This window comes from Trichechus manatus, unplaced genomic scaffold (assembly GCF_000243295.1).
Source record: "Trichechus manatus latirostris isolate Lorelei unplaced genomic scaffold, TriManLat1.0 scaffold00120, whole genome shotgun sequence".
In the NCBI taxonomy this organism is placed as follows: Eukaryota; Metazoa; Chordata; class Mammalia; order Sirenia; family Trichechidae; genus Trichechus; species Trichechus manatus.
Genome location: NW_004444056.1, coordinates 8,434,315 through 8,459,350, shown reverse-complemented (window position 1 = coordinate 8,459,350; position 25,036 = coordinate 8,434,315). Strand labels below are relative to the sequence as shown.

General features: G+C 41.6%; 1 pseudogene; it reads left to right on the top strand.

The window, feature by feature from the left end:
* The window catches only part of LOC101352303 (ubiquitin carboxyl-terminal hydrolase 17-like protein 6), a 64,786-nt pseudogene extending 42,295 nt beyond the window's left edge, over positions 1-22,491 (top strand).
* Positions 22,492-25,036: the final 2,545 nt, after the last annotated feature.

The following is a 25,036-nucleotide window of genomic DNA, read 5'->3' as shown; positions in this document are numbered from 1 at the left end:
GTTTTTACATATTCCCTTAATTTCTGTTTATCTGGAAATGTCCTAATTTCACCATCATATTTGAGTGAGAGTTTTGCAGGATATATTATGCTTGGCTGGCTTTTTTTTTCTTTCAAGGTTGTATATATGTCATCCACTGCCTTCTTGCCTACATGGTTTCTGCTGAATAATCTGAGCTTAATCTTTTTGTTTCTCCTCTGTATGTGACTTCTTGTTTTTCATGAGCTGCTCTCAGTTTTCTTTGTTTGTCTTTGGTTTTTGAGAGTGTGATTATGATATGCCTTGTTGATTTTCTTTTGGGGTCTATCCTATATGGGGTTTGTTGAGCTTCTTGGATGACCAGCTTTTTATCTTTCATAATATTGGGGAATTTTTCTGTCAGCAGTTCTTCAATGATCCTCTCTGTGTTTTCTGTTTTCTCCCTCTGTTCTGGAACTCCAATCACTTGAAAATTTTTGCTTTTGATTGTATCCCACATAACTCTTAGGGTCTCTTCATTTTTCTTTGTTCTTTTTCTGAGTTTTCCTCAGAGTTGTATTCAAGTGTTTGTCTTCAATTTCACTGATCCTGTCTTCCACCATTTCTAATCTGCTCCTCAGCCCTTCTATGACACTTCTTTTTTGAAATCTTGTTGTTTATCTTTTGGATTTTGAATTGCTGTTTTTGTATAATTTCTAGTTGTGAATTTATTTTGGCATTTTTGTTCCTGCATTATTTTCCTGAATTCTTCCATTTTTGGTCTGTATTTTCCATGACTTTGTCTGCCTTTTCACAAATTTGTCTATCTTTTCCTCTTTTTTTTTCTGCTTTTTGCTTTAACTCTTGGATAATTCTGAGTATTAGAGATTTGAATTCCCTATCAGGTAGTTCTAGTGCCTTTTCTTCCACTGGAAAGTCATCCGGTGTTTTATTTTGGACACCTACTGGAACAATCCTGTCCTGTTTTTGTAAATGTTTTGATATTGTCTGCTGTCTTCTGGGCATTCAGTAGTTATTTTTCTCCTTTATTGATTGTAGATTTGTTTGTTTCACCCTTTTTCTTTTTTTATTTGGCTACGTCTGAGTAGCTGAGTTGTGTGTTTTTTATTGTTTGCTTGCCTGTGGGCATGATGCTTTTGCCATCTTCTCCAATTGGCAGGGTCAGTCACTCAGATATAGTACAGCAGGGCAGGTCTAGCTGAAGAGGAGTTGCTGGGACGGGTTGATGTGCACTTACTATAGCCCCCAGGGCAGGTCAGTAATCAGTGTAGGGCAGGTTCTGGTATGCCATGCCTTTGTTGCTTGGTGGTGTGATGTTAAGTGTATGGTGCAGATAGGCAGGATGGAGGGGGTAGATTGTGATGTGTGAAGCTAAGATGGATATGACAGAGAGGAGAGAGGAACAGGAGCCAAAAACATGCAAAGAAACAAAAAAAGAGTGCTAGGAGAGCTTGCCTTTGGAGTGGAGAGATGAGAGACTATAAAATGGAGAAAAACAAAAAGGGGAAGAAGAAGAAAAAAAGAAAAGAGTGAATAAATAAAAATTAGAAAGATAAAACAACAGCAAATCTCCCAGGGATCCCACCGCTGTGGCTATGAGGTCTAGGGAAGTTGTTTCTAGGTGTTGAAGTACACCCTGGCTAGAAGGCATAGATGTATTCAGTACCAGGTATTCACTGGACAGGAAGAAAAGGAAGGTATAGAGAGATGACAAACTGAGTAATGAAGAAAAACAAAAAGGGAAAAAGAAGGAAAAGGAAACAAAATAAATTTTAAAAAAAGAACAACCCCCTCCAAAAAACAGAAAAAACACCCACGAGAAAAGAAATGCCCTCAGGGATCCCTCTGTGCATCTGGGCAAGCAGAGGGAGTATGTCCCAAGCTGCATAGCACTGCCCAGCCAGAACGGGCTCCCAACTCGAGAAATGGAAAAGAAAAGAAACAAACAATTCAAAACAAACAAAAGCCCTGGGATCCCACCAGCGTGGTAGCTCAGACCGGGAAGCAGTTCCACACTCGAACAGAGCTCCGCAGCCCCTTAGGAAGAAGCAAAGATGGCGCACGGAGCCAGGTATTTGAGCAAAAGGAGGGGTAGGTGGTGAGATGTAAGGAAGAAATCAAAAGAAGCAGAAAAAAGCAACACCGGCAGCAAACAAATGTCACTCGGGGAGTCGGTCAGTGCGGGAAGATGGAATCCAAGCAGCTGGTGCTTCCTGGCCAGAGACTTTGGCCTCGGGAAGCAGAGGAGGCCGAGTGGAGGTGAAGAGGGGTGGGGAGTGGGAAAGCATATATCGCCAATTACCGGTTGTTCTGTCTCCTGCTGGAAGCTCTGTGAAGCTGCTTTCTTTTACCCCCATTTGCTGGTCTCTCATAGGAGTTTAAGATGGCAGATCCATGCTGCATTAGCTGATAGGGGACCTCTGCATGAACGTCTCCTCGCTCTCCATTCTCTGTCAGTTTTCTCACTCCATTTGGTGCTTGGCTGAGTTCTTTATCTCTTCCTTTGATGTTTTAGGGTTTCAGGATTGCTGTGTACTCTATTTGGCTTAGTTTTTCAGATCTTTGCTGTGGAGGGATGGCGTGGTTCTTCTGCCTATAGCACCATGATGCTGGAAGTCTCCATTTCATTTATATAATGATGTGTGATTAGTAGTCTTCCTGTTGACTTTGCAACTAACTTTTCTTTCTTACCCTTGAGTTTTTTTTTTCTTTCCCTTCACTCTCTGGCCATGACACCACCAGTCTTTCCAGAAATCTGGAAGGATTCCTGAACACATTCTCTTTCAACCAGTCTTAGTTATCTGGTTCTGCTATAACAGGAATACCACAAGTGGATGGCTTAAACTAACAGAAGTTTATTCACTCACAGTCTAGTAGGCTGGAAATCCAAATTCAGGGCGTCAGCTCCAGGGGAAGTCTTTCTGTCTCTGTTGGCTCTAGAGGAAGGTCCTTGTCATCAATCTTCCCCTGGATCAGGAGCCTCTCTGCGCAGGAACCCCAGGTCCAAAAGACAAGCTCTGTTCCTGGCACTGCTTTCTTGGTAGTATGAGGTCCTCCCCTCTCTGTTAGCTTCCCTTTCCTTTTATCTCTTGTAGGATAAAAGGTGGTGCAGCCACACCCTAGGGAAACTCCCTTTACATTGGATCAGGGACGTGACCTTAGTAAGAGTGTTACAATCCCTCCCTAATCTTCTTTAACATAAAATTACAATCACCAAATGAAGGACAACCACACAATACTAGGAATCATGGCCTACTCAAGTGAACGTATTTTTGGAGGACACAGTTCAGACCATGACACCACCTATAATAATTGATCAACCAATAAATCAGGAAATCATTAGGTCTTCTCTAAGGAATAAGCTCCCACATCTGTTCCCGTTTCTTCCTTCCCCACTATTGCACCCAGCTAATACCTACTGTTTTATTTTTTGGTCTTAGGGTAAACGTTTTCTCTTTCTCTCACATGTTCTGTATGTCAGTGTTTCCTCATTAAGCATTATCCTTCCTTTTATTAATTTCTCTAATAGCATTCTCTAGTTTTAATTCACATCGTGTTTCTCTAATACTTACTTTCAGCATAATCTAGGAGCTTGTGAAACACAGAGAATCTCAAGCCCTGCCCAGGGAGCTACAGAAGGCTGGGGCGTCTGAGGTAGCATTTACAGGATGGGGGAGCAAGTAAGGGAGCATTGCAAATAATCTGCATAGATCAGGCTACTACAGAAGTGCACAAACTCTTTTAGACCCCTTCCTTCCCATGCCTCACCATCATGCATGTTTGCCTTGGGAAGCTCAATGCTTCCTCAGCCGCCAAAGCCAGGCTTCAGCCCCAGGGCTCTGAGACAGGCAGGGTGAAAAGGAAGCTCCACCTCCAGGCCCCATACTAGCCAGCCCTATTTTTCTGAAGCTTGATTCGTTTTTAACGTCTTCCTGAAAAAATGTTGTATTAAGGAAAATTTCAGAGCAACAAAAAGCTGATAGTAGCTGCGGAAGCCACCGTTCATTACCCAAGTTATGTACAAAAGGTGAGTCTGTCAATGATATTTATAGAAATGTTCTCAGGGGTATCAATAGACAAACCACTTAAATGACATCTGCTGGAAATTGAGCACCATTTTTAAAAGAAGCAATGACTCTGTTGTTTGGAAACTTGGGACAAATATAGTGACTTCGACAGAACAAAGGCTGCCAACTCGTCATAAAATTCTACTGCTGTCTCAGATAGGAGGTTCAGGAAACTCTGCAAGGTCCTCCTAGCATTCTATCTGACAGAACCTCTGCTAAGGTTGCGCCCTAGTCTGAGGGCAGTGGCTCAGTGTGGGTGTTGGCAAGAGAAGGGCAGAGTGGGGGCAGGATTTTGTCTAAGGAAGACAACCCTCTAGTCTCCATGGCCCAAACTGAGGACAGGTGGATTGGGAGCAGAGTGGGTTGCAGGCTGCTCAGGAGGCTTAAAACTGATGGAATCAAAGTTAGACTCCAGGGGAGACTTCCAGCCAGACTATAAGACTGTCTACAGCTGAAGATTTTGGCAGCTGGAGACCAGAGAAGCCAGGCGGTACAAATAAATGCATTTTTATTGTTACTGTTAAGTTCAAGTCAATGGGTTCAAACATAGCAATGATTGTGAGGGAACACTTACTAACTCTTAGTACAAGGCCAGAAATACCCTGATACCAAAGCCAGATAAAGATGCTACAAGAAAAGAAGACTACAGATCAATATACCTTATGAATCTAGATGCAAACATCCTCAACAAAATACTAGCAAACGGAGTCCAATAGCATATTAAAAGGATTTTAAACCTTGACAAATTTGGATTTATCCCAGGAATGGTTCAACGTAAGAAAATTAAACAATGTAATACACCACATTAATGAAACAGAGGAAAAGAATCACATTATCATCTCAACACAGAAAAGGCATTTGACCAAATCCAAGACCCTTTCGTGATTAAAAAAAAAAAAAACACTCAGCAAACTAGACATAGAGGGGAAATTCCTCAATATGTTAAGACATTTATGAAAAACCCATAGCTAACATCGTACTCAGTGAAGACAGACTGAAGTCATTCCCCCTAAGAATAGGACAGACCAGTACGTCCACTTTCACCACCTCTATTCAAAATTGTACTGGAAGTTGCAGCCAGAGCAATGAAGAAAAAGAAATAAAATGTATCCAAATAGGAAGAAGTAAAACTATATTCATAGATGATATGATCCTATATATAGAAGATTCCAAAGAATTCACAAGTACTAAAGCTAATAATGAATTCAGCAAAATTATAGGATGCAATTCAACTCACAAAAATCAGTTACGGTTGTATAAGCCAGAAATGAATGACTTAAAAAGGGAGTTAAGAAAACCCTTTTATTTACGATAATATCTAAAATAAATAAATAAATTTAACTAAGGAGGTAAAAGACTTGTACAGGGAAAACTATAAAACATTACAGAAAGATATTAGAAAGATACAGAAAGCTCTATAGAGTGCTGGTCTACTCTGAAACACATGGGCCACCAGGAATTGGAATCAATTCAAAGGCAACTAGTGTTTTTAGTTTAAATAGATTTAAAGTCCTCCTGTGTCCATGCATTGGAAGACTTTATATTGTTAAGCTGTCAATAGTTCCCAAAGTGATCTGTTGTTTCATCGCAATTCCTATCAAAATTCTAATAGCCATTTTTGGAGAAATGGAAAAGTCAATACTAAAATTCATATGGAATTGCAAGGGGACACAAATATCCCATGTAATATTAAAAAGAGGAACAAAGTAGGACAACTCAGACATCCCTATTAAAAATTATACTATACAGCTACAATGATCCAAATAGGATCTTTTATATAGACCGATAAAATAGAATTGAGAGTCCAGAATAAACTCACTTCTATGGTCAATTAATTTTCCACAAAGGTGCAAAATCCATTCAATGAGGGAAAAAAATAGTCTTTTCAACAAATGGGGCTTATAAAACTGGATTTCTACATACAAAAGAATGAAGGTAGAACCATACATCACACCATATATGCAAATTAACTCCGAATGGATTAATGCCCATATATAAGGTGGTTCAGTGGTAGAATTCTCACCTTCCATGTTCAAGAACTGGCTTTGATTCCCAGCCAACATACCTCATACCACCACCTGTCTGTCAGTGGAGACGTGTGTGACACTATGATGCTGAACAAGTTTCAGCAGAATTTGTTGACTAAGATGGAATAGGAAGCCTGGTGATCTACTTCTAAAAATCAGCCAATGAAAATCATATGAATCACAATGGCCCATTTCATTCCATAGTGCATGGGGTAACCATAAGTCAGAGCCAACTCAAGAGCATCTAACAACAACAAAGGGAATCCGATTATGCCTATTTAAGCATTAGATTACATTAAAGAATTAATGTTAATTATGTTAAGTGTGATCCAACATAATGCAGAAATTATCGAACAATGTCATTAATATCACATACAAGTAAAACTTTGCTGAAGATAATTAAAAAATGGTTACAGCAGTAAATTGACAAGGAACTGCCAGAAATTCAAGCCAGATCATAAGAGGATGTGGGACAAAGTATATCATTATTAATGTCAGATGGATCTTGGCTGAAAGCAGAGAATACCAGAAAAATGTTTACCTGTGTTTTATTGACTATGCAGGCATTCGACTGTGTGGATCATAACAAATTATAGATAACATTGCAAAGAACAGGAATTCCAGAACACTAAGTTGTGCTCCTGTGGAACCTGTACACGGACAAAGAGGCAATCCTTCGAAGAGAACAAAGGGATACTGCGTGGTTTAAAGTCAGGAAAGGTGTGCGTCAGGGGTGTATCCTTTCACCATACTTATTCAATCTGATATGCTGAGAAAATAATCCAAGAAACTGGACCATATGAAGAAGAACGTGACATCAAGATTGGAGGAAGACTCATTAACCACCTGCATTATGCAGACGACACAACCTTGCTTCCTGAAAGCAAAGAGGATTTGAAGCCCATACTGATGAAGATCAAAGACTATAGCCTTCAGTATAGATTATACCTCAACATAAAGAAAACATACATTCTCACAAGTGGATCAGTAAGCAACATCAAGATAAACGGAGAAAAGATTGAAGTTGTTGAGGATTTCGTTTTACTTGGATCTACAATCAATGCCCATGGAAGCAGCAGTCAAGAAATCAAACGATGTATTGCATTGGGCAAATCTACTGCAAAAGACCTCTTTAAAGTGATAAAAATCAAATATGTTACCTTGAGGACTAAGGTGCGCCTGACCCAAACCATGGTATTTTCAATCACTTCATATGCATGTGAAAGCTGGACAATGAATAAGAAGGACCAAAGAGGAATTAATACGTTTGAATTATTGTGTTGGGGAAGAATATTGAATATACCATGGACTGCCAGAAGAAAAAACAAATCTGTCTTATAATAAGTACAGCCAGCATGCTCCTTTGAAGAGAGGGTGGTGAGGCTTCATCTCACATACTTTGGGAATGTATTTTGTCAGAAGGGACCAGTCCCGGGAGAAGGACATCATGATTGGTAAAGTAGAAGGTCAGCTTAAAAGAGGAAGACCCTCAACGAGATGGATTGACACAGTGGCTGCAACAAAGAGCTAAAACATAACAATGATTGCGAGAATGGCACAGAATTGGGCAGAGTTTAGATCTTTTGTACGGAGGGTCGCTATGAGTTGCAACCAATTCGATGGCACCTAACAATAACATGTTAAGAGTGATAGTTACACATATTTATATGATATATTCTTATATAAACAAAGTGAATAGTGGTCAACAGTATAACAAATTGTTGAGGTTAACAGTAATATAGACCTTAGGTGTGTGTCTTGAGCTTAAGCACCAGGATATTATTGTCTCAGCTAAGTACTGCAGGTAAAAGCCACAGGGGCTGAGGAAATAGAAAGATGAAGGGTAGAATCTAAATCAAAATTTAGTTATAAAAAGGAGATTATTTGTAGTACTTGTCTCTCTTTCATCAGCAGTGGTGGAAGGTTTTCATGACATTTTTCTAAGGCAAAAATTACAATGTGCAGAATCCCTCAACATAGAATAATAATCTCATCGGTCGGGTAGGAATGGTTTTGTGAGTGACAGAACACCTAGAAAACTGACACAAGTATGACTTATCATTTTATCTCCTCCTATAACAGTAAGTCCAGAGGTTACAGTACAGGATGTGACAGGAGCTCTGTGAAGTAATCAGTGACCAAGGCTTCTCCTTCTTGCCTGCTATGCCTCAATCACCACACCCCCGCATTCTCACTGTGGCAGCTGGCTGCTGCATGAAAAAGAGTAAGACTGAAGGATGAGGGCAAAGCCTATTTTCTCCTTCTTAGGTTTGCAGTGTTTACATGGGAAAGGATGAGACCCAGTGACTTTGTCTATGTTATTGGCCAGTTCTATGTCAAATGACCACCCCTATTATAATGAAAAATGGAGACCTGTTCAGTGGTAGAGTTCCCACATCCTGCAAGGAAAACGGATTTCGATTCTAGACTAATGCGTTTCATGCAGTCACCATCCGTTTGTCAGTGGGGACTTAATGTTGCTATGATGTTGAACACCATCATTTTTTATGATATTATAAGGTGCTTTAGTTTTCAAAAAATCATGAACATCTGTTCTTGTACATGAGTGAAAATCCCCTACTGAAACACAGAGCACTGCACTGTGGTCACCAGGTTGCTGGTAGCAAGAATGGCACCTAAAGCAAAGTATCAGCACAGTTTAAAGCACAGAAACTGGTAAATGCCTGCCAGGGAAATGCAAAGAAAAGGAAAGAAGGGTTGGCAATGTTCTAATCAGTCAATGCAGACTTGAAGTCCTGAGGCACTGCAGGGAAGGCTGTCCTCAAAGTACCTTGGTGGGGTCTTAGAGGCACCTTTGATTGCCCCTGGGCATTTTGGGTAGAAGGGATTCTGAAAACATTTTTGCAACTTTATAAAGTTTCTCAATTTCGGTCTGTTTCTATTCATCTCATCTTCCACCCTAGCCATCTCATCGAGCTGTCTTATTATCTCCTCATTGCTCAAATGTATATCATGTATGGCTTTGTTATACTCCTTAAGGTACTGAGCCAGCCCACTGTAGGTTTTTCTTTGTGCTTTTCCAGGTACCTGATCCTCATCTAGGTGCCCTTCTGCAGCCTTTGTTTCACTCTCTGGTTTTCCCTTCTACTTTCGGCTTTCCTTCACCATCTGGCTTTCCTTTTTCCTCACACACACCCCATCATTCCCTTTTCATCACCCTCCAGAGCTTCCAGACTAAGACAAACTGGTAAGAAAGGCCTGGAGATCTACTTCCAAACTTTTTTAAAAAAAATAGTCAAGGGACTTAAATAGACATTTCTCCAAAGAAGATAATGAAATGCCCAATAAGCACATGCAAAGATGCTTAACGTCGTCCAGTCACTAGGAAAATGCAAATCAAAACCACATGAGATACCACTTCACATCTACTAGGATGGCTATTATCAGAAAACTGGAAAAGAAGAGTTGGTGAGTACCTAGAGAAACTGGGACCCTCATGAACTGTGGATGAGAATGTAAAATAGTGCAAGCACTGTGGAAAACATTTTAAACATTGAATTACCATATGACCCAGACATTCCAGTCCTAAGCTGGAGGTTTGAACCCACTCAAAAGACTTGAAAGCAGGGATTCAAAAAGATACTTGTATACCAATGTTCATTACAACATTGTTCACAATACCCAAAAGGTAGAATCAACTGAAGTGTCCATCAACAGATGAAGGAATAAATAAAACCCATACCATGAAATATTACTCATTCATAAAGAAAAAAGAAAGCATTGGAAGCATTATGCTAATTGAAATTAGTGAGAAACAACAGACAAATATTATACCATGTAATTTAACTGAAATAAGTAGAATAGGCAAATGCATAAAGATCAACCCTTATTAGTGGTTTCCAGGGGCTCAGGGGAAGAGGGAATCTGGAGTTATTTCTTAAGGGGAACTGAGTTTCTGTTTGGAATGATGAAAAAGTTGTGGAATTAGATGGGGGAGATGGTTGCACAACATGCTAATATATTTAATGTCACTGAATTGTACACTTAAAAATGGTTAAAATAGCAACAATTTACTTATAAATATTTTACCACAACTAATCCTTTTAAAAGAAACCACTGTCTTATTATAAATGCTTAGGAATCATTTTAAAGGTGCAGACCTCTAAGCAGTCTTCTTTGAACTACTAAATCAAAAGCACAGAGGAGTAACCAGGACACTGGATATTTGAAATGCTGGCCACGGGTTTTATGCACACTCAAGTTCTGGAACCATCAACTCAGGGCAGATCATTTGAAGGAAAGAGAAGGTAAAAATTCAGATGCCACATTATGAAGTTCTTCAGCTCTGAATCAACAAAGCCTCAACAATTCCCATAAAGAAGAGAATGGAAACTCAGTCTAGAAATGTAGACGTTCTCAAGAGACTCACAATGGAAAATGCAAAGCCGTCCAAGGGCAGGTCCTGACATCTACCTCACCTAGGCAGACCAGGTTTCTGTAATTTTCCATCATTATGCTCCTTTATAAAGCCCTCTCAGCAGGATACAAGCACACCCACTTGTTATGGATTAAATTGTGTTCCCGGAAAATAAGTGTTGCAAATCCTAACCTCTATGCCTATGGTTATAATCCCATTTGGGAATGTATTGTCTTTGTTATATTAATGAGATAGGATTAATGTAGGATGTGTCTTAAATCAGTCTCTTTTGAGATATAAAAGAAATTAAACAAACAAGCAAGAGAAGCAGAAATTAGGTAAGATAGATGTCAAGACACATGGAGATCTCCAAGGAACCAGGAAGCAGAAGGTGAAGAGAGAAGGACCTTCCTTCTGAGTCCACAGAAAAATAAAGCCTTCCCCTAGAGCTAGCACTCTGAATTCGGACTTCTAGCTTTCTGTCTTAGGCTGAGTTCTCTAGAGAAGCAAAATCAGTAAAGCTTATTAAGTATATATTTAGAGATATTTATATCAAGGAAAAAAACTCATGAGATTATAGAGGCTGGAATGTCCCAAGTCCGTGGATCAGGCTAGAGGCTTCTCCCAATTCATGCAGCCACAGGGGCTGGCAAACCCAAGGTTGGCAGATCGGAGAGCAGGGCTCCTGCTCACGGGCTGTGAAGATCAATGAATCCCAAGATTGGCAGATAAGTTGATAGCTCAATTTCCAAGAATTGGAGGTCGGACAAACAGGAGACAGCCACCGGATCCTGAGCAAGCAAAAAGCCAGAACGTCTGCTTATATTTGGATGCAGGCCACACTCCCAAGGAAATTCCCTTTCAACGGATTGGTTACTTACAGCAGATTGCATCATGGCAGTAATCACATATAAACACTGAGAATCATGGCCAGCCAAGCTGACACACAATCTTGACCATCACACTTCCAAACTGTGAAAAAATAAATTTTTGTTTGTTAAAGCAATCCATTTATGATATTTCTTTTATATCAGCACTAAATAACCAAGATAGGATTTGGTACCAGAAGAGTGGTGTCCTGCTCCAACAGATACCTAAAATGTGGAAGCAGTTTTGGGAATTGGGTAATGGCATGAGGTTGGAAGAGTTTTAAGATGCTTAACAGTAAAAGCCTAGATTGCCTTGAAGAGACTATTGGCAGAATTATGGATGTCAAAGGCAATTCTGGTGAGGGCTCAGAAGGAAATGAGGAGAGCTATAGAAAAACTCTCTATCGTCTTAGAGAATATATATGGCACCAGAATTCTGCTAAGAGTGTGGACGTTCGACGTGCTTCTAGTGCGGCTTTAAAAGAAAATGATAGACATATGATTGGACAATGGAGGAAGGCGGATACTTTTTATGCAGTGGCAAAGAACTTGTCTGAATTCTGTTCAAGTTTTTGCTGGAAGGTAGAACTTGTAAGTGATGAACTTGGATATCTGGCTGAGGAGATTTCTAAGCAAGATCTTAAAGGGGCTGCATGGTTTCTCCTTGCTGCTTATACTAAAATGCAAGAGGAAAAAATGGACTTAAAAATAAACTGTGCAAAATGGAAACAAAACTTAAAGACCTGGAAAATTCTGTTGTACAAACTAAGGACACTCGTCCTAGAATTTTCACCAAGGAAATGGCTGTACAGTTTTTTCTTAAAGTGATTAAGCCTGTGACTGATGGCTATAACCAACTACCACAGCAGAAAACCCAAAAACTTAGACTGAAGAGGACAGAGAAATGTCTGAAGGAAAGAAAACTGTGTGCCTCTTGGAACTCAATAGGCAAGAAACAGGCTAATGGAGCTACATCTGTTGTCCTCCAAGAAAAGGACTATCCCTGGAGCAGCTTGGAGATCAGCAGAGCTATTGGAAAGAGCACAGGAAGCCAGACCTTCCTGGTTTCAAAGGATGAGGCCACAGTCTCCTAGGTTTCACAGTCGGATCTTCACCAACTGAGATCCAGTGTTTGGGGCTGCCATTAAGGTGTGCCAAAGGTATGGGGCCACAGCCCAAAGGTGAGGTGGTGGGGCTGTCATGCCCAACGGACAGAAGAACAGGCCAGGGCTGAAGGGATGGGGTCACCACTCAGATAGACTAGGAGAATGGGGCCATCCAAAGACAAGGGAGCAGAGTTGCTATCCCAGTGGTCCTGGAAGGTAGAGGTACAGGCCAGGGTTGAGGAGCCTCCACCTAGAATCCAGAGAGTGTGGCCAACATGTCGAGTCTCAAGGGCAAGGCTATCACCCAGATGGTCCCACAGAACAGAGGATTATTTTCACTCATTGAGAGCTAATGTAATTTTTTCTGCTAGGTTTTGGACTTGCTTGGTGCCTGTTATCCCTTCTTTCCTTCTGATTCCTCCCATTTGTAACGGAAATGTCTACCTTGTGCTTGATCCACCATTGTATTTTGGAAAAAGATAACATATTCTAGATATCGCAGGTTCACAGATGAAGAGGAACTTTGGCGGAGGTTGGAATACACCTAAAGTCTCACCTATATTTGATGTAGATGATTCAGAAGATGAGATTTTGAACTTGGAGTGGATTTAAGACTTTTGGGATGATGTGATGGGGTGAATGTGTTTTGCATGTGACAAGGACTTGAATTTTAGAGAGCCAACGTGTGGAACGTTATGAATTGAAATGTGTCCTTAAAAAATATCTGTTGTAAACCTTAACTTCTGCGCTTGTGGTTATCATCCCATTTGGGACTGGGCTGTCTTTGTTATGTTAATGAGTCAGGGTTAGTGGAGGGTGTGTCTTAAATCGATTTCCTTTGAGATATAAAAGAGATTAAACAAACAAGCAAGACATCAGGTAAGATAGATGACAAGCATCATGGAGATCTCCAAGGAACCAGGAAACAGATGCTGAAGAGACAAGGACGTTCCTCCAAAGCCCACAGAGAGAAAAGAGCCTTCCCCTAGAACCATGTCATGGACTGAATTATGTCCTCCAACAAATGTGTGTATCAATTTGGCTGGGCCATGATTCCTAGTATTATGTGGTTGTCCTCCGTTCTGTGATTGTAATTTTATGTTAAAGAGGATTAGGGTGGGATTGGAACACCACACTTACCCAGGTCACATCCCTGGTCCAATGTAAAGTGAGTTTCCCTGGGGTGTGGCCTGCACCACCTTTTATCTCTCAAGAAATAAAAGGAAAGAGAAGCAAGCAGAGGGTTGGGAAACCTCATACCACCAAGAAAGCAGTGGCAGGGCAGAGCATGTCCTTTGGACATGAGGTTCCTGTGCAGAGACGCTCCCAGGCCAAGGGAAGATTGATGATATGGACCTTCTTCCAGAGCCGACATAGAAAGTGTTCCCCTGGAGCTGATGCTCTGAATTTGGACTTGTAGCCTACTGGACTGTGAGAGAAGAAACTTCTCTTTGTTAAGGCCAGCCACTTGTGGTATTTCTGTTAGAGCAGCACTAGATGACGAAGCCAAGCTTGCACTCTGAATTGGGATTTTTAACCTCCAAAAGTGTAAGAAAATAAAATTCTGTTTGTTAAGCCATTCATTTGTGGTATTTCTATTATAGCATCACTAGATAGCATCACTCCTTTTGTGGGAAATCTTTGTACAAATCCTTGCATATCAATGGTAGCTAACATGAAAAACACATTTCACCAGGGGTCCATAGGGTGGTGTTGGTGGTCGGGGGGTGCCTTTATTTTCACATAATATGAAGGGAAGCGAGAGGTATATGAATAACTTTTGATCGAGATATCACATGCAAGTAAAATTACGCTAAAGATAACTTAAAAACTGTTGCAGCAGTACATCCACAGGAAACTGCTAGAAATTCAAGCTTGATTGAGAAGAGGACGTGGAACAAGGGATATCACTGCTGATGTCAGATGAATCTTGGTTGAAATCAGAGAATACCACAAAGATGCTTACCTGTGTTTTATTCACTATGCAAAGCATTCAACTGCGAGGATCGTAACAAATGATGGCTAACATTGCAAAGAATAGGAATTCCAGAAAACTTAATTGTTCTCATGTGCAACCTGTAGGTAAACCAAGAGGCAGTCATTCAAACAGAACAAGGTCATTTGAACAGAACAAGGGGTATTGCGTGGTTTAAAATCAGGAAATGTGTGTGTCAGGGTTGTATCCTTTCACCATACTTGTTCAATCTATATGCTGAGCAAATAATCCGAGAAGCTGAACTATATGAAGAACAACATGGCATCAGTAATTGGAGGAAGACTCATTAACAACCTGCAATATACAGATGACATAACTTTGCTTGCTGAAAGGAAAGAGAACTTGAAACACTGTTGAAGATCAAAGGCCACAGCCTTCGGTATGAACTACACCTTAACAAAAAGAAAACAAAAGTCCTTACAACTGGACCAATAACCAACACCATGATAAGTGGAGAAAAGATTGAAGTTGTTTCATTTTACTGGGATCCACAATCAACATCCACGGAAACAACAATCAAAAAATCCAACGACGCATTGCATTGGGCAAATCTGCCACAAAAGACCACTTAAAGTGTTAAAAAGCAAAGATGTCACCTTGAAGACTAAGGTGCACCTGACCCAAGCCATGGTATTTTCAATCACTTCATATGCATATCAAAGCTGGATAATGAATAAGGAAGATTGAAGAAGAATTGATGCATTTGAATTATGGTGTTGGTGAAGAATACTGAATATACCAAGGACGGCCAGAAAAACAAACAAAACTGTCTTGGAAGAAGTACAGCCAGAATTCTTATTAGAAGGGAAGATGGAGAGGCTTCATCTCACATACTTTGGACATGTTATCAGGAGGAACCAGTTCCTAAGAAGAACGTCATGACTAGTAGAGGGTCAAAGAAAAAAAGGTAGACCTTTGTCATGGATTGAATTGTGTCCCCCAAAAATATGTATATCAATTTGGCTAGGCCATGATTCCCAGTACTGTGTGATTGTCCACCATTTTGTCATCTGATGTGATTTTTCTATGTGTTGTAAATGCTATCACTATGATGTCAATGAGATGGATTATGGGTATTTATGTTAATTAGATCTACAAGACTCAATTGTGTCTTAAGCCAATCTCTTTTGAGATACAAAACACAGAAACAAGCAGAGAGACACGGGGACCTCAAACCACCAAGATAACAGTGCCGGGAACAGAGCACGTCCTTTGGACCTGAGGTTCCTGTGCGGAGAAGCTCCTAGACTGAGGGAAGATTGATGACAAAGTCCTTCCTCCAGAACCAACAGAGAGAAAGACTTCCCCTAGAGCTGGAGCTCTTAATTTGGACTTTCAGCCTTCTAGACTGTGAGAGAATAAATTTCTCTTTGCTAAAGCCATCCACTTGTGATATTTCGGTTACAGCAGCACTAGATAACCAAGACAACCCTCAAGAGATGGATGACACAGTGGTTGCAAAAAATGGGCTCAGGCATAGCAAGGATTTTGAAGATGGTACAGGACTGGGCAGTGTTTTGTTCTGTTGTGCATAGGAAACGTATGAGCAGGAAACAACAAGTGTATGGATGGGCGTATGTAAGTGAATTTTGAGCAAGTTATATATTCCAAAATTTAATCTAGATTAAAGAATAGAGACCAAATTTTAGTAGCTACCAGGGACTTAGAGGAGGGAAGAATGGGGGTTATTGCCTATGGGGTACTGAGGATATGAGATCCACTGCGGATTTTACATTTGTGTGGATGAAAAAGGAAATATACAAATGAAAAAAAAAAAAAACAATTCAGCAAGTAGTTGCCTTTAACCAAGCGATAAATATTATGTTCTATCAGCTAAGTTACGTATAATTCTCAGTGGAACCAGAGCAACGATTCATCCCATTAGAGATCAAAGAGTCAATAAGAGGCTTTAAAGAAAGCTTAGGATCTAACCTTGTGATCATAACAGAAATGGTCTATTCTCAAGAGAGAGAGAGACAAAACTGTGTCACAGACTCTAATTTGCCTTGGGTCAAACATCTTAACAAATGGCAGAATGCCGGTGGTTGGGTTCTAGAACTGAATCCGAAGAATCAAAACGTCAAATAAAATATATCCCATTAAATAAACATTGGCAGAAGGTTTATTAACTTAGAAAACTTGAAACAAGTTAGGAACTAACAACAGAGAATTAGTTAAAAGGTCATTATATATGCACACACTTATGCATACTATTATTTTTACTTTTACTTTAATTATTATGGTTTTTACTACTATCAGCTAGATGTTGTTAGAAGTAGTCAAGTCGATTCCAACTCCTAGCAACCTCATGTGAAAGAGTAGAACTGCCACACAGGGTTTTCTAGACTGTAATCTTTACAGAAGCAGATTATCTGCTCTTTCTCCCACAGAGCACCTGGGTAGGTTAAACTACCAACCTTTTGATTAGAAGCTGGGTGCCTAACCATTGCACCCCCACGGCTCCTTAATAACATGGTAGTGTAAAAATATTTAAGGTCATGGGAAAAATACGCAAAAGTTATTTATGAAATGAAAAAAAATTTTTTTAGAAACTGCTATGGATTGGATTGTGTCCTCCAAACATATGCCTCTACTTGGCTAGGCGATGATTCTCAGTATTGTGATTGTCCACCTTTTAGTCATCTGATGTGATTTTCCTGTGGACCCTGCCTGCTCCCCATTTCCTTCTTAGAACCCTTCACTGTCCCCTCTCCACCTCGCATCCTGGAAAGTCCCCACTGGGAGGTGGATTCTCGCCTTGGCCCTGTTAAATCAAAACGGAGTCCCTTGGTTGACAAAATGACACCGGCCATTGTGTAGACAAAGCAGGTAAGACTTGTTTTTACACAAAACTTATGCTTGGCTTTCCTGTGAATGGGGCTACCCTCACTGACCAATGAAATCGTGACGGCTTTTCAATAGTAAATTGTAAAAACCAATCTGAAATAAGCTGCTTTTGTTTCTTCATTTTGTCATTATAAAGCCAATCATTACTGATCCTCGGTGGAGTACCTTTCCACATGTGGTTTGGTGCTACCGGATTCGAAATCTTCTGTCCAATAAACTTCATCTAATAGATTACATTTTATTATTGCTCAGTTTCTTCTGGCAGCTCCCAGTCCCATTCCTCTTGGCTTTCAGGGCAGCGCTGACCCCGATTTCCATGGCCTCAGGATCTGCACCTGATAGTTTTATTTTGTTATTTTTAGTCAGATGATCTGTTTCTTCCTGTCATTCTTAACGCTTATCATTTCTTTCAAGTTCTATTAATGTCCACTTCATTTTTAATATGAAATTTCAGTTTCCCTTTGGTTTACAAAATCAAACAATCAGTTTATTCATTAATTCAAGCCTTAACTAAAGTTTATTAATAGTATGTTTCTAACGATACATGCCATCAAGATCACTGTTTTGGCCATATTTCCTGGTTTTGACTGCTTTTATTCTTCATGGTGACAATAACTTTAAATTGCTCTTTTACCAATTGTCGCATAGGCTATATGAAGCTTTTCCTGGAATCACATTCTAAGTATATAAACTATCTTTTGTGTTTTGATTTGTTTGGCTTTGTGTCCCCTCTCTGATTTCTGTTAACTGTGACTTTGATTTTAATGTGCAAGAACTGTTGCCTACATAATATCGGCTTTTTGGGGGGAAGGGAGACTGTTTTACAGCTTTATTTCTAACTGAAGACAACACTAATATCCAGTAAAGGAGACTTGTTAAATATGGTAAGATATTGCCTTATTTGAAATTAGCTAACATTTTCTTTATGACTCAGTACATGCTCATGTTTGATGAAAGTTCCATTGGTGTATCCAAGTGTCTTTGATAAAAGTTCAGTTTGTATTCTCTAATTCGTTACTGTTTTTAGGTACTCTCTGGTAGATTCTGACTCATAGCAACACCATGTGACAGAGTAGAACTTCCCCATAGGATTTTCTAGGCTGTAATCTTCATGGGAGCAGATCTCCAAGTATAGGATTCGAACAACCAACTTTTCCTTTCGCAGCTGAGGGCTTAACCCGCACCACCAGGGCTCCTTATTCACTAATTTAGATACACTAAATCCTCAGTATGCTTATATTTTATTGCATTATAGACGTGGTGATTTCAGTGGGAATTGTTCTTAATTTTTCCCTTCAAGCTGAATGATTAATCAGTTTTTCTTTGAAACTGTATGTTTCTATTTGGTCATGTTTTCAACACCCGTTTTTATGTGCATACACAGACATGAATATCCTATCTTCTTGTTTAATTTCCCTGTTGTAATTTAGTTGCCAAAGAGTTGATTCCATCTCACGGTGACCCTATGTATTACAGAGTAGAACTGCTCCATAGGGTTTTCTTGGATGTAATCTTAAGGGAAGCCGGTAGGCAGACCTGTTCTTTCGTGGTAATAGAGGTAGTTTCAAACCGCCAACCTTTAGTTAGTCGTCCTGTGCAAACTGTGCCACCCAGGGTTCTTCTTTTTCCCTAGAAACAAAACAAAACAAAATAGTTGCCATTGAATCAACTCCAACTTATGGTGACCTTCTGTGTGTCAGAGTAGAACGATGCTCTATCGGGTTTTCAATGACTGATTTTTCGGGAGTAAATCACCAAGCCTTTCTTCCAAGGAGCCTCTGAATAGACTCACACGTTCAATCTTTTGATTAGCAGCCCACCGAGTTTACCATATGCCCCACCCAGGAACCCTGGTACATTAAAAAAAAAAAACTTGGAAGAGTAAAAGAGGGAAAATTTATATTCATATATATGTACATATATGTGTATATATATTGCAAAAGCAGGAACGTATGTAAGGCAGGAACATGTCAGAGAAGGAAAACTCAGAAGTAAAACAAGGTAAGATTCTAAATAGAGAGCGCGAGTAATCACCCTGTCAAAGCCATAAAACTTAGAAGACCCAGAAAAAAAGGCAGTCCCATAGAGTTCTGGCTCTCACAGCTTTCAATGTATATATATTGAATGTTATCGATGGCATTGATGGTGATAATACTCATGGATTATTGCCAACCCAGTATGCTCTCCTGAGCTTCAGCATCCGGAGTGGTTTTTGAGGTTTCATCACATGGGTGTGACTGATTGAATTTTTGCCCAAGTAGCTGAACTCCAGCCCTCCACTTGCCTCTCTGTCTCCCAGGTTGGGCTGGTATCATGGGGCCTGAAGCCCTGTCATAAGAAATCAAACTCCATTTTGTAAATGCCACAGCATCCTTTTCCTTCAGGCCTGTGTTTGAACATTAAGTGTTTCAAAAGAGCATGCCTACTCGTCTTCCTAATCAACTAACCCTCACGCCCACATGCAAAATCCCAGGTAACCATCCAGAAGCAGTTCCTCCCTTCTTCAGCTCTCCCTTTCCCCAGGTACACATCACATCTGGGAATCCAGATAAGGACCCCACGCCTTCTCTTTCAAATTCTTGCCTCCAGTTTCCTGCCACTTGTTTTAAATTAGCCAGTAGTCCCTAAGCCCATGAAATCGAGTGAGCTCTCCTCCTTGATCCTATTAAAGGCTGAGCCCAGGTCTGTTTGCCCTCTCTGTGATTTTCCTCTTCTTTGGTGCTCCTGTGACCTCAGTGTGCAGCCCTAGAGTGTGCTCCCCTGTGGGACCTGTGAGTGGTAAACAGTCATTTCTTCATTTTTGGTGTTGAATGTTAAACTGCAGCTTTGTAACCAAAGAAACCCACACCTAATTTCCACACAAGTGGTCTCACCAGCTGACCCCACTGGGTGGCTGTGTTTTTCCTCCTGCGGTGAGCTCTCATTTTTCTCTTCATATTTGTCTAATATTAACACAAGCCCCAGCTCTCTAATCACATAGTGGGTCTTTCTGGCATGACCAGGTTCTGCTCTGTGTCACCTCTTTAATATAAACTATCAGGTGAGGACCAAGCGGCCCACTACAAATCACAAAGACAGTCCTATCACTGTGGAAATTCCAGTAGTTTAGAGGTTACCTCCCACGAGCCAGGACAAAGGTCAGAACTCTCTTTGTTATTGTTGTTAGTTGCCATTGAGTCCATTCTGACTCATGGTGGCCCCATGTGTGCAGAGTAGAACTCTCCATAGGGTTTTCAAGGCTAAGACCGTTCAGAAGCAAATCACTAGGCCTGTCTTCTGAGGCACCTCTGGGTGGGTTTAAAGGCCAAACTTTTGGCTAGTAGTCGAGCACTTAACAATTTGTGCCACCCAGAAGCAATAGACCTCTCTTAGGTGAGATCAAATTTCTTACTGCAGAAGTAGAATTTAATTATGTCTATTATTCTAAAATACTGAAAAACATGAACAGAAAATGATAATGAAAATCCAGCCAGGAAATGAATTTCTCTTATTTTGGTTAATTATACTGTTGGTGAGCATGCACCATTGGTTTCTGTCTTAGTTATCTAGTGTTGCAATGACAGAAGTACCACAAGTGGTTGGCTTTAGCAAAGAGAAATTTATTCTGTCACACTTTAGGAGGCTAGAAGTCCAAATTTAGGGTGCCAGTTCTAAGAGAAGGCTTTCTGTCTTTGTTGGTTCTGGGGAAAGGTTCTTGTCATCAATCTGCCCCCTGGTCTTCAAGCTTCTGAGTGCAGGGACTCTGAGTTCAAAGGATGCATTGTTCTCCTGGCTCTTGTTTCTTGGTGGTATGAGGTCCCCTGTCTCCTGTGTGTCTCCGGTTTTCTTCATTATCCCTTGCTCCAGACAGGGTGGGACCAAGAGACATATCTTAGATGGTCGCTCACAAACTCTTAAGAAACCAGACGCTACTCACTAAAGTAGGATGTAGAACATTTTCTTATAAACTATGTTAATGTCAACCAAGACCATAGTCCCCAAAGCCCTCAGCCCAGTAACTCGGTTCCCATGGGAGTCTGGATGTGTCTATGAAGCTTCTATGCTTTTGTCGTAGGAAAGTTGCACTGGCATCCTCAGTATTATATACTGTTTAAACCTTCACCTCTCTGGCTTACACAGGCTGGTGCATATCTCAGAAGTCGCACGCCTGCAGTGACAGGGTGCTTACTCACGCTGAGAAACTTGTTTCAACTTAGAGCAGATCTTCTGGGTTCAGAGCAGGGCTCCGCAACATGGGGAACACCTGTTAAATGAATGCGCCGCTACAGTGTCTGACGTACCCGCCGCCCCTCACAGACGACATGCTGTCCCAGGAGCAGTCTGCAACCTGTGGGAAGCGGGGTTACTGCATGCGGTGTACAAGGCAGGATCACATAACCCGAGCCTTCCGTCATCCAGGCGATGTCATGGAGCCCCCGCATGCCCTGGCTTCACGCTTCCACTGACACCAACAGGAAGACGCCCATGAATTTCTCATGTCCACTCAGGATGCCATGCAGAAAGCCTGCCTGAGTAGCCACAGGCACTTCCGCAGCTTCTCCCCAGATACCACCCTGATCCGTCAAATCTTTGGCTGCTACTGGAGATCTCAGATCCAATGTCGGCACAGCCAGGGAGTGTCAAACACCTTCGACCCTTACCTGGAAATTACCCTGGCTATCCAAGCATCTCAGAGTGTCAACCAAGCTTTGGAAGAATTGGTCACGGACGAAGAGCTGAATGGTGAAAATTCATATCATTGTAGGATTTGTCAGAGGAAGGTGCCGGCTTCCAAAACGCTGACTTTGCACATTTGCCCTGAGGTCCTTATCCTTGTACTGAAGCCCTTCTCAGACTTGACTGGTGACAAAACTGCTGAGCACGTGTGTTATCCTGAGACTCTCGACCTGAGCAGATGCATGTCTCGACAGGATGAAGGACCGGCTGTTTACAGACTCTGTGTGGTGCTGGTCCATGCTGGGTGGACTTACCACACGGGGCATTACCTCTCTTACGTCAAGGCCGGCAATGGCAAGTGGTATCAAATGCACGATGCCAAGGTGTCGGCCTGTGATGTGACCTGTGTGCTGAACCAACAAGCCTACGTCCTGTTTTACATTCACCAGAGTGAATTGATCAGAGAGAGTGGGAGTGTGCCACAGGGTGGTGGAGCAAGACGCCATGGGATGGAGGACACAGATGTGGGGACAAAGTCCAGGGGTGCCCAAAGGAGATGCTAAAGTAAACGTTTCAGCAGTGGAGGAGGAGCACCTGGCGGAAACAGCCACCGAGCAAATGACTTTAGAGGAGTGGAAATTTCTGCAAGCACGAGACCGACCAAAAGCTGAATTCTAGCTCAGGGTCATAGATACTGCCCTGCCTTACAATGCAGTCGTCATTCAGAATTCAAAATCTAGGGGTCGGGTGCCAAGGGATCAGTGGGTGCAGGAAGGCCACCAACTCCGGTACGGGTCAGATACCTTCGGGCTCGGGTGGTCATCAGCTTTCGTGATATCTTTGGTCCGCAGAGGTATGTCAGAGGCAGCGAGAAGAAGAAAGGGAAGGTTATCTGTTTGCTTGATGGATTCCAGTAGTATTCCTAGCATTGTATTTGTAGCTTATGAAGTTTTACTGAATTGCAGCCCCCATCATTCCAAAAGCATCCATCATGTCTCCATCATGAAATGGAGAGCTCTCCCAAATATGGGCAGGAAATTCATATCCTTTAGAAAACAATTAAATAAATCTGAAATATTATGCATTGTGAGAAATCTTTTATGCTCTAACCACCTCATACAGCTTTGTGGACGTCCCTAGTGTCACGATGAGGACAAGAGGACAACACCGTGTTCTTTGCATGTCCTAGTATCCGACTGTCATCTAAGGACTCAAGGTCTCAAGAAGAAATGAGCAACATTCTCCCCCACAGGGCATGTATTGTCAGAATTTGGGCACCCAAACTCAGCTATAAAAACACATTTTTAATCACCTTTATCATCATTACAATGAAGATTAAAACGAAAGGGAGATGTGGAAGGGCAGAGGCACATACCCAGGGCAGAGCTGTTAGCTTGAGGGCTCCCGTTCCACCACGGGGTATGTGTAAGGAGTCCCATCCATGTGAGCACCTGAGCACTTTATGGAAAAGTCCCTTTGCCACAGTGGAGAATCACAAAGAACCCCCACTCACTGACTTCCTTGGTATTTCTCCCCAAGCAAGGTAGATGTACTCCTGGAAGGCTTCCATGAGAATTCACATCTCTCCAGAAAGTCTGACAGGAAAGGACACTCAGTGAAAACGGAGAAATGGAGAATGGGTTTGGCCCTATTTGGCACTTGGTTCGAATGCCGGAAATTATTTTCATAGATACAAACTTTAATATCTTAGTTATTTGAACACCTGGTTAATATCTAGCCCTAGAGGTACTCATAGAGGCATGTAAACACACAGATGCAGGCGTGCCGAGGCATGTGAACGTGGGCAAACACCTCCACACAAAGAACATGGCCACACACTCATTCACACACACACAAAAACACATCTACCAAACTCTCACACATACATTCAACATACGCCAGGGGTCTTGCTTGTCTTCCTTTTGGAATGACTCAAGATTGCCGTGTCCCAAATACCCCAACTCAGTCCCACCATCAGTGGGTTTATGCAAGACACACAGGCGTAGACTTGCTTCGAGTGTTTAGGAATGAAAATTGCTGGCGGAGAGATGATCATTGAAGTTAGTTGTGAGTAGGGGCGGTTAAATTCTCAGCACACAGATACAGTTGATGGCCAGGAATGGATTGGTGAATATGGAGCCAATGGGAAAGGAAGGGAGGGAGAAGAGCGTGTGGCGGAGCAGGTCAGGGATTGGGGGTAGTAAGGACTCTGCCAGTTGAGGTGGTTGTGCAGGTAGAGGAATGGTCGAAGCTAGCTCTGAAAAGGGCTGATGTGATTGCAGTGAATGTCAAATCCAGCCATTTGGATATTTGCTCTAAAGCAGGAGCATCTTTCTGCACCTTGAGGTCTAGGCAGGGGAAGCCTCACCATCTTAGTTCCAGAGTCACAGATGTATCGTCCCTCCACTGTGGAGTTAAGGGTCAGCTCATTGTCTCTCCACAACTCAGCTCTTCCAGCTTCACAGCAGCGGGGGCTGAAAGGCACTACACACCCTGTCTTGCTGACAAACTGTGGCGGAAATCCCAGAAGCAGTGCGCCTGGGGCAACTGCATGGTTACTCCCGCTAGAAACTTTATGTGACTTGGAGCAGATCACATGGGGATGGGGTGGGGCTTCACAACCTGAACAACACCTGCAAAGCGAATGTGGCGCTGCAGTGTCTGACCTACACACCACATTTCACAAACTACATGCTATCGCAAGAGAACTCTGCAACCTGTTGGCAGCGGGCTACTGCGTGCTGTGTACAATGCAGGCTCACATCACCCGGGCCCTCCATCATTCAGGCGACTTTATGACGCCTTCACTTGCTCTGGCTAGAGGCTTCCATAGACACTTAGAGGAAGACACCCATGAATTTCTGATGTCTGCTTTGGATGCCATGCAGAAAGCCTGCCTGCTTTCCTTTACTATTTTCCAATGTTTCCCCATGAAGCCACAAAGTTTATTTATTGACATTTGTAGTGCTTTTTTTCCCAATATTCTTGTGCACTTGACAGTAAATATTTGTTTGCTTTCATTTGGGAAGACCAACAATATACCTGGAATGTGAAGACTTAGGGTTTCATTGAATCTACCACTTTTCTTAAATTTTACATACTGATTTAAAG